Consider the following 10,565-nt stretch of genomic DNA (forward strand, 5'->3'; position numbering starts at 1 on the left):
TTTTCTTTTCTTTTTTTTTTTTTTTTTTTTTTTTGAGACGGAGGCTCGCTCTGTCGCCCAGGCTAGAATGCAGTGGCCGGATCTCGGCACACTGCTGCCTCTGCCTCCCATGTTCAAGCAATTCTCCTGCCTCAACCTCCCGAGTACCTGGGATTACAGGCGCCCACCACAACGCCCGGCTAATTTTTGTATTTTTAGTAGAGATGGAATTTCACTACTTTGGGCCAGGCTGGTCTCAAACTCGGGACCTCAGGGTGATCTGCCTGCCTTGGCTTCCCAAAGTGCTGGGATTACAGGTGTGAGCCACCGTGCCTGGCCCAGCATCTATTTCAGATACCCATACCCACTCCAGTTAGGAAACTGCTGCTCATAAAAGTGGGGATGGGAGTTGAATATTTCAGTCCCAGCTCTCCATATTCCCAGGATTCCCCTAAGCCCCAAGGCCTCTGAGGCTAGGGATATTTTTAGCTACGCGTGCCTGTCTTGGTGTCAGGCTGCTTGGGATGTTGGGCTGGGGGCCTTTGAAGTGCCTAGGGCCTAGGAATTTTCAAAGGCTTATGAGCCATTATAAATCTCAGAAATAAAATAGAAACAAATTATGGATTCCAAAATGTCAAAACAAAACTGCAAACTTTAATAAGTATTCAGCAAATACCTATACAAATCAATACCTATACAGATCAATGCCAATGATAATAGCTACAGTAAAGTGTATTCAATAAATTCATTCATTTAACCCTGACAACAACTCTATGAGATATAGAAAGTACCAGCATCATCCTAATTTAATGGATGAGGAAACTGAGGCATAGAGAACTTTAGGAATTTGTCCAATGTCTCATAGATGGTAATAGTGGTGCTGGGATTTGTTTGTTTGTTTGAGACAGGGGCTTGCCTTGTTGCCTAGGCTGGGAGTGCAGGGACGCAATTCGTGCTCAGTGCAGTCTTGATCTCCCAGGCTCAAGTGGTCCTCTCACCTCAGCGCCTCCCTCCCAAACCCCAATAGCTAGGACTACAGGTATGTGTGACCATGCCTGGGTAATTTTTTAATTTTTGTAGAGACCCCTGGGGTCTCACTCTATTTCCCAGGCTGGTCTCAAACTCCTGGGTTCAAATGATCCACCTGCCTTGGCTCCCAAAGTGCTGGGATTACAAACATGAGCCACCCCACTTATCTGGTGCTGGAATTTGAACCAGGGCAGTCTGACTCCAAAGGCTTGCTTGACTAAAACTCAGCTTTAATATGATACAGGCCAGGTGTGGTGGTGGCTTATGCTTGTAATCTCAACACTTTGGGAGTCCAAGGAGGAAGGATTGCTTGAAGCCAGGAGGTCAAGACCAGCCTGGGTAACATAGCAAGACCCCTATCACTGCAAAAAAGAAAATTAAAGTTAACCGGGTGTGTTGGCACATGCCTGTAGTATATCAGGTACATCCCTGTAGTACTCAGGAGGCAGAGGCAAGAGGATCACTTGAGGCCAGGAGATCGAGGCTGCAGTGAGCCATAGTCACACCACTGCACTGTAGCCTGGGCAACAGCCAAGACCCTGTCTCAAAAAAATTAAAATAAAAAATATATAAATACACATATAATATTTAATGTGGCGTTTCAGATTATTTTACTATACCTGAGTTCATAGGGGGGTGGGGTGTATAAAAGCAAGAGATTCTGGGACTAGGAGACATTCCTGATGTTGGGTCTTGGGCTTTCCTAATCCTCAGTTTCCTTTTTTATTTGAGACGGAGCTTTGCTCTTGTTGCTCAGGCTGGAGTGCAATGGTGCAATCTTGGCTCACCACAACCTCCGCCTCCCGGGTTCAAGCGATTCTTGTGCTTCAACTTCCCGAGTAGGTGCGATTACAGGCATGCACAACCACGCCCGGCTAATTTTTGTGTTATCAGTAGAGATGGGGCTTCTCCATGTTGGTCAGGCTGGTCTCGAACTCCTGACCTCAGGTGATCCACCCACCTTGGCCTCACGCCAGGGATTACAGGTGTGAGCCACCAAGCCTGGCCTTTTTTTTTTTTTTTTTTTTTTTTAATTTTAAAAAGTACAGACAGGGGTCTCACTATGTTGCCTAGGCTGATCTTGAACTCCTGGGCTCAAGTGATCTGCCTTGGCCTCCCAAAGTGCTGGGATTACAGGTGTGAGCCAATGTGCCTGGCCCTGATCCTCAGTTTCTACATATGTAAAATAGGGAAGTACACTATTTGATAGATTATTGCATAAAATATTGAACATACCAACTATGGATTATTAAACAACTACTCATGAAAACCACTTAGATCTATATATATGGAATAAGAGGAATGGGAACGATATATGTTGAATGGAAAGTGGAAGTTACAAAGTGTCTTAGTTCAGCCTGCTGTAACAAAATACCATAAACTGGGTAGCTTATAAACAACAGAAACTTGGCCGGGCGCAGTGGCTCACGCCTGTAATCCCAGCACTTTGGGAGGCCAAGGTGGGCGAATCACAAGGTCAGGAGATTGAGACCACGGTGAAACCCTGTCTCTACTAAAAATACAAAAAAGGCCGGGCGCGGTGGCTCAAGCCTGTAATCCCAGCACTTTGGGAGGCCGAGACGGGCGGATCACGAGGTCAGGAGATCGAGACCATCCTGGCTAACACGGTGAAACCCCGTCTCTACTAAAAATACAAAAAACTAGCCGGGCGAGGTGGCGGGCGCCTGTCGTCCCAGCTACTCGGGAGGCTGAGGCAGGAGAATGGCGTAAACCCGGAGGCGGAGCTTGCAGTGAGCTGAGATCCGGCCACTGCACTCCAGTCCGGGCGACAGAGCGAGACTCCGCCTCAAAAAAAAAAAAAAAAAAAAAATACAAAAAATTAGCCAGGCGTAGTGGCAGGCGCCTGTAGTCCCAGCTACTCAGGAGGCTGAGGCAGGAGAATGGCTTGAACCCGGGAGGTGGAGCTTGCAGTGAGCCGAGATTGCGCCACTGCACTCCAGCCTGGACGACAGAGCGAGACTCCCTCTCAAAAAAAAAAAAAAAAAAAAAGATTTAGGAAAGTTTCAGAGGCCGGAGGCAGTGGCTCACGCCTGTAATCCCAGCACTTTGGGAGGCTGAGGCCGGCGGATCACTTGAGGTCAGGAGTTTGAGACCAGCCCGGCTAACATGGTAAAACCCTGTCTCTACTAAAAGATACAAAAATTAGCCAGGTGTGGTGGTGCACACCTGTCATCCGAGCTACTCGGGAGGCTGAGGCAGGAGAATTGCTTGAACCCTGGAGGCGAAGGTTGCAGTGGGTCAAGATCTCGCCACTGCACTCCAGCCTGGGCAATGAAGCAAGACTCAGTCTCAAAAAACAAAAAAAAAGAATCATGAAAGTTTCAAGATTTTACCTATTTGTAAGCTAACAATTTACTTGGTTAAAATTTCAAGGATAAGGCCAAGCACAGTGGCTCATGCCTGTAATCCCAACACTATAGGGGTGGCTGAGTTGGGTGGATCACTTGAGGCCAGAAGTTCAAGACCACAACATGGTGAAATCTCGTCTCTACTAAAAATACAAAAATGAACTGGGCGTGGTGGTGCATGCCTGTAATCCCAGCTACTTGGGAGGCAGTGGCATAAGAATCCCTTGAACCCAGGAGATGGAGGTTGCAGTGAGTCGAGATTGCGCCATGCACCCTAGCCTGGGCAACAAAGACACTATGTCTAAAAAAAAAAAAAAATTCAAGTTTGCTTGAAGAAGACATGAGACTCTGGTGTCAGGTCCAACAGACTTTATTACTGACAACACAGGAAAGAAGCAGAAACTTTTTTTTTTTTTTTTTTTTTTTGAGGCAGAGTCTTGCTCTGTCGCCCGGACTGGAGTGCAGTGGCCGGATCTCAGCTCACTGCAAGCTCCGCCTCCTGGGTTTATGCCATTCTCCTGCCTCAGCCTCCCGAGTAGCTGAGACTACAGGCGCCCGCCACCTCGCCCGGCTACTTTTTGTATTTTTAGTAGAGACGGGGTTTCACCGTGTTAGCCAGGATGGTCTCGATCTCCTGACCTTGTGATCCGCCCGTCTTGGCCTCCCAAAGTGCTGGGATTACAGGCTTGAGCCACCGCGCCCGGCCACAAGAAGCAGAAACTTGATACTCACGTCAATCCTCTTGCACTTCAAGTCCAACAGGACTGATGGGAAAGGGTCTGGACAGATGCTTTGCATATAGTGAAGGGGTGGCCTGCCCCTCCACACCTGTGGGTGCTTCTCGCTAGGTGGAAACGAGAGACTTGAGAAAAGAAATAAAGACACAGAGACAAAGTATAGAGAAAGAAAAGCAGGGCCCCAGGGGACCAGTGCTGTGCTTTCAGAGGACCCACACTGGCACTTGCCTCTGAGTTCCCTCGGTATTTATTGCCTAAAAGATAAGGGAGTAAATAAGCAGTAAGGCATACAGGTACACGGAGCTGTTGCATTTTCCCAGGATCGGGCAGGAGACAGATGTTTTTCTTTTACTGAGATTTAAGGGAATGGTACTGACCTTTAACCACAAGCAGGCTTTAAACATTTACCTAACAAAGCACATTCCTTACCTCCCAAAATCCTTTCAACTTTAATTAGCACAGCAATGTTTCTAGCAAGGACAAGATTGGGGGTAGAGTCACAGATTAACAGCATCTCAAATATAGAGCCGAATGGAGTCTCTTAAACTTACTTCTATCTATAATAACACAGTAACAGGTTAACCTATTTTTTCCCTACAATATAGTGAGTGTATGATGCAGTGAGTGTGTGTCACAATGAGGGATCCTGAGTTTAGAAAGCAGTCTTTTAAGAGGGCTATAGGAAAACCTCCCCAACCTTTGCTTCACACATAGGCGTCATTATTATATATATATTTTACAGTAGTTAGGCAAGAAATTTGCCTTTGGTCATGGGGACTCACTATTGCTATCTTCCTAAACTGTTTGCTATACAGACATTCTTGGCCGGGCGCTGTGGCTCATGCCTGTAATCCCAGCACTTTGGAAGGCCGAGGCTGGTGGATCACCTGAGATCAGGAGTTCGAAACCAGCCTGACCAACATGGTGAAACCCCTGTCTCTACTAAAACTACAAAAATTAGCGGGGCATGGTGGCGGGTGCCTATAGTCCTAGCTGCTTGGGAGGCTGAGGCAGGAGAATCGCTTGAACCCGGGAGGTGGAGGTTGCAGTGAGCCGAGATGGAGACATTGCATCCCAGCCTGGGCGACAAGAGCAAAACTCTGTATCAAAAAAAAAAAACACACACAAACAGGCCGGGTGTGGTGGCTCACATCTGTAATCCCAGCACACTGGGAGGCCGAGTTGGGCAGATCATTAGGTCAGGAGTTCGAGACCAGCCTGGCCAGCATGGTGAAACCCCGTCTCTACTACAAAAATACAAAAAATTAGCCGGGCATGGTGGTACGCACCTGTAATCGGAGCTACTCGGGAGGCTGCTGCAGGAGAATTACTTGAACCTGGGAGGTGGAGGTTGCAGTGGGCCAAGTTCACATTACTGCACTCCAGCCTGGGCAACAGAGTAAGACTGCAACTCAAATAAAAAGGAAAAAAATGGAAATCTTGTCATTTGTGAAGAGTTGGACGAAACTAAAGGATATTATGCATAATAAAAGAAGGCAGACACAGAAAGACAAATAATGTATGATCTCATCTTTTTTTTTTTTTTTTTTTTTTTTTTTTTTTTGAGACGGAGTCTCACTCTGTCACCCAGGCTGGAATGCAATGGCGCAATCTCAGCTCACCACAAGCTCCGCCTCCTGGGTTCACACCATTCTCCCACCTCTGCCTCCTGAGTAGCAGCGACTACAGGCGCCCGCCCCCATGCCCAGCTAATTTTATTTTTATTTATTTACTTTTTTTTTTTTGAGACGGAGTCTCGCTCTGTCGCCTGGGCTGGAGTGCAGTGGCCGGATCTCAGCTCACTGCAAGCTCCGCCTCCCGGGTTTACGCCATTCTCCTGCCTCAGCCTCCCAAGTAGCTGGGACTACAGGCGCCCGCCGCCTCGCCCGGCTAGTTTTTTGTATTTTTTAGTAGAGACGGGGTTTCACCGTGTTAGCCAGGATGGTCTCGACCTCCTGACCTCGTGATCCGCCCGTCTCGGCCTCCCAAAGTGCTGGGATTACAGGCTTGAGCCACCGCGCCCGGCTTTATTTTTGTATTTTTAGTAGAGATGGGGTTTCACTATGTTGACCAAGCTGGTCTTGAACCCCTGACCTTGTGATCTGCCTGCCTTGGCCTCCCAAAGTGCTTGGATTATGGGCATGAGCCACCGTGCCTAGCCATATGACTTCGTTTATATGTGGAATCCAAAATAGTCAAACACACAGAAGCAGAAAGTAGAATAGTGGTTGCAAGAGGCTGAGAGGTGAGAGGAAAGGAAAAGCTGTTGGTAAAGTGTGCAAAATTTCTGATGGAGATGGGGAAATTAAAAAAGCAAAAAGCAAAAAACAAAACAAAAACAAAAACGAAAGTGTACAAAGTTTCAGTCCTGCAAGATAAACAAGTTCTGGAGATCTACTGTATAACATAGGGCATGTGATGAACAAATACTTGTGTTGTACATTTAGAACTTTGCGGAAATGGTGGGTCTTATATAAGATCTTATGTTATCGCAAAAGGAAAAACAAAAACCAAAGCAGAGTAAAGAAATGAACTTGGCCGGGCGTGGTGGCTCAAGCCTGTAATCCCAGCACTTTGGGAGGCCCAGACGGGCGGATCACAAGGTCAGGAGATCGAGACCATCCTGGCTAACACGGTGAAACCCCATCTCTACTAAAAAATACAAAAAACTAGCTGGGCGAGGTGGCGGGCACCTGTAGTCCCAGCTACTCGGGAGGCTGAGGCAGGAGAATGGCCTAAACCCGGGAGGGGGGGAGTTCGGGGGAGGGGACCCCCCGCCCCCTCCCCCACCCGGGGGGAAAAAGAAAAACCCCCCTTAAAAAAAAAAAAAAAAAAAGAAATGAACTTGAAGGGAATTTCTGGAGGCAATTGATAGGTTTATGGCATTAGTTGTGATAATAGTTTCAAGGATGTATACTTATTTCCAAACACATGAAGTTGTATATGTTAAATATCTACAGTTTTTTATATGTCAATCATACCTCAATAAAGTAGTGTGTCTCTCTCTCTTTCTTTTTTGAGGTGGAGTTTTGCTCTTGTTGCCCAGGCTGGAGTGCAATAGCATGATCTCAGCTCACTGCTACCTCTGCCTCCTGGTTCAAGCGATGATTCTCCTGCCTCAGCCTCCCAAGTAGCTGGGATTACAGGCATGTGCGACCATGTCTGGCTGATTTTGTATTTTTAGTAGAGATGGGGTTTCACCATGTTGGTCAGGCTGGTCTCAAACTCCCAACCTCAGGTGATCCACCCACCTCGGCCTCCCAAACTGCTGGGATTACAGGCATGAGCCACCACACCCGGCCTAATAAGGTAGTTTTTAAAAGCTCAAAGAACCCTGCAGAGCCAAGACTCCTAGGAAAAAACAAAAACACAAAACAAAAAGAAAAACGCAACAAAATAGTATTACCATATAAAACTAACTACTCTCACAAGGGACACAATTATGTTAAAGGGAAGACTCACACATTCTCCAAATCAAAGTGAGTCAAACTGTACAGATTGGAGAATAGATTTGGGAGAAAATTGACCTCTATAGATGGAGAATACAGAATGTTGAGGGAGAGCAGAACCAGGAGAGAGAAGAGCAGGACAGCAGGGTAAGGGGTTGCATAGGTAAAAGGGAAGAGCTTCAAGCCCCCAATGGCAGAGCAGCCCAGAAGGGACTGGAAGAAAAATAATTACAATAAGATTATGAAACCGTTTCCCATGAAGCTGGATAGCATCTCTTTCCTTGTGTGTCAGTCATACAGTGTCTTTAATAAAGACCAGGGTTGGGCATGGTGGCTCACACCTGTAATCCCAACTGTTTGGGTGTCCAAGGCAGGAGGATCACTGTGGCCAGAAGTTTGAGGCCAGCCTGGACAACATAGTGAGACCCCATGTCTAAAAAAAAAAAACCCAATGTGGTGGCTCATGCCTGTAATTCCAACACTTTGAGAGGTCAGGGCAGGAGTATCACTTGACCCAGGGGTTTCAGAACAGCCTGGGAAACATGGTGAGACCTCGTCTCCACAAAAAGTCCAAAAATTAGCCAGGCATGGTGGTGTGTGCCTGTGTTCCCAGCTACTCAGGAGGCTGAGACAAGAGTATTGTCTTGTTTTTCTAAGACCAGCCCAGCGGGCGCAAAAGAACCAGCGGGTAGGCAAGTGTAACAGCAAAACTGCTGGTTTATTTTAGTAACCTAAGGTGTGCGGGAGAAGTCTGTCGGCCTCCGGGGAAGGAGGCCAGCAGAGTCCCCCCCGCGGTGGGGCTCTCGGACAGACTTCCCACAGTCCCGACATCCCGACAGGAGTGGGGCTGCAAGAAGGCCGCCGGGGCTGTGAGAAGGCTGCAGGGCTGTGAGAAGGCCGCCGGGGCTGTGAGAAGGCCGCGTGGCTCAATGGCGGAGAGCGGCTTTTCTAGGAGTGGGAGGGCAATAGGTGGGGCATGGGCGTGTCAGGGGCGTTCCGCAGGTGCGACCAGGTAAATCTTGGTCTCTTCAGATTAACGTCACCTGGCGCATGCCCAGTTGGTCTGCACCCTCCCGGGCGCCGGCTGCATTTTCGCGCGCGCGGTAAGAGTTGGTGATGAAGAAGAACCCGGAAGTGCACCATCTTGCCTCCGTTCGTCCAAACAGTCCAACCTTTTATTGATAATAGTGATAAAGGGGCGCCGTGGTCTGTCTGGCTACTTCCTGCTGTTAAGGGGCGTCGTTAAGGTCGGGGCCCATGGTTGGTATTTGGACGCACGGATGAAAAATAAAATAAGGCACAGTATTAGTATAGGAATGAGGAATGGAAGCATTTGTTGGAATATGGGCAAAACCCAGAAGGATAGTCCTGGCAAGGTTGGGGAGTATGAGATAGTTAAGAAAATTTAGTAAGTTTGAGGCGAGTGGGGGAAAGCCAAACTGATTTCCACTGATTGCTTTCGGTAGGGGCCCTTTTTAGTTGGGAATGAGGAATGAGTGCGCAAAGTACTTGTTGGCCAGGCAGCAATTAAGGATTGGAGTTTTTCGTGGAGTGGATGGCTTTCCACTTACTCCTACTACAGAGATATTGGATGGAAGGCTAGGTCCAGAGAAGGACGGCAAAACAGAATAGGTAGCCTCGCTGTTGATTAAAAAAGTAATTGTCTTACCCGCTACCAGGAGAGTTACCCGCGGCTCGGCGAGGGTGATGGGGGTCCCCGAGTCTCGGCACCTTCAGTTGTCATCGTCCAGATGTAGGAGCTGGAAGGAGCTCCCAGGATCCTGGGAAAGGGGGTCACGTAGAGGCGCGGCACCTGTTCTCAGGGTGGGGCAATCAGACTTCCAGTTTCCTCCCTGCTGGCAAGCAGGGCAGGGGGTTGCTGGTGGACGAGGGTTAGGACATTCACTGGCCTAATGTCCTGATGCCTTGCACTTATAGCAAGGCTGCGTTGGGGCTCGGGGACCTTGCGGACACCTGTTGGCATAGTGTCCTGCCTTGCCGCACTTATAGCAGGCAGGCTCCTTTTGTAGCTTTGGAGTCTGAGGGGTGTGTGCTCTCTGGTCTGGGGTTATGACTGGGCTGTAAAGCCGCTGCTAGGAGCTGAACCTTCTGTTCAAGGCAAGCTTGCCGTCTCCTCTCTGGAGCTATAGACCTTAAAGGCTAATTTAACCAGGTCTTGTATTGGTGTCTGAGGACCATCCTCTACCTTTTGAAGTTTTTTATGAATGTCAGGAGCTGATTGAGAAATGAAATAAGACGCCAAAATGGTGGCCCCTGTTGGGGAGGCCAGATCTAACCGGGTATACTGGGTTAGAACCTCAGTCAGTTTAGGGTAGAGGTTAGGATAACCTGGAGGTCATGCCAAGTTAAGTCATAGGCCTGACAAAGGTGTCTAAATTCCTTTATGTATATGGTAGGATTAGCTGAGAAATCACCTAAACGCTTCTCAATTTTGGAAAGATCGGCCAATGAAAAAGGGACATGTACTCTGACTACCCCCTCCGCCCCAGCCACCTCTCGCAAAGGCGCTAACACTGTAGGAGGGTGTGGGGCAGGAATAGGGGACTCAAGACAGCCAGTTGGGGGCCCCGAAGGAGGCACGGGACTGAGTGGATTACTAGTAGATAAGGAGGAGGAAGAAGGAGTCTGGATGGGGGGAGGAGGAGGAGTCTGGGCAGGAAGGGAGGGGGTGGGGAGAGCGGGGAGAGAAGGAGTATAGGGACGAGAGCCTAAGGCCTAAAAGCCTTGTATGTAAATTTCGGACCACTTGCCTAGCCGCTGGCAGAAATTGCTGAGGTCGATCACGCCACAGTGGAAAGGAAAATTAACCGCTTCCTCCTAAGTTCTTGTTCAAGCTGTAAGGTTTTTAAATTGGCTAGGAGGCACCCTAAGGGGGTGCTCTTTGGAAATTTGGACTGGGGGGGTTTCCCGTTTGTTTCCTCTTTACCGACACATAATGGACACAATGGAAATGGAAGTGGATCTCTGCCTGGCTTCAAAGC

Source organism: Piliocolobus tephrosceles, chromosome 21, assembly GCF_002776525.5.
Source record: "Piliocolobus tephrosceles isolate RC106 chromosome 21, ASM277652v3, whole genome shotgun sequence".
Taxonomy (NCBI): Eukaryota; Metazoa; Chordata; class Mammalia; order Primates; family Cercopithecidae; genus Piliocolobus; species Piliocolobus tephrosceles.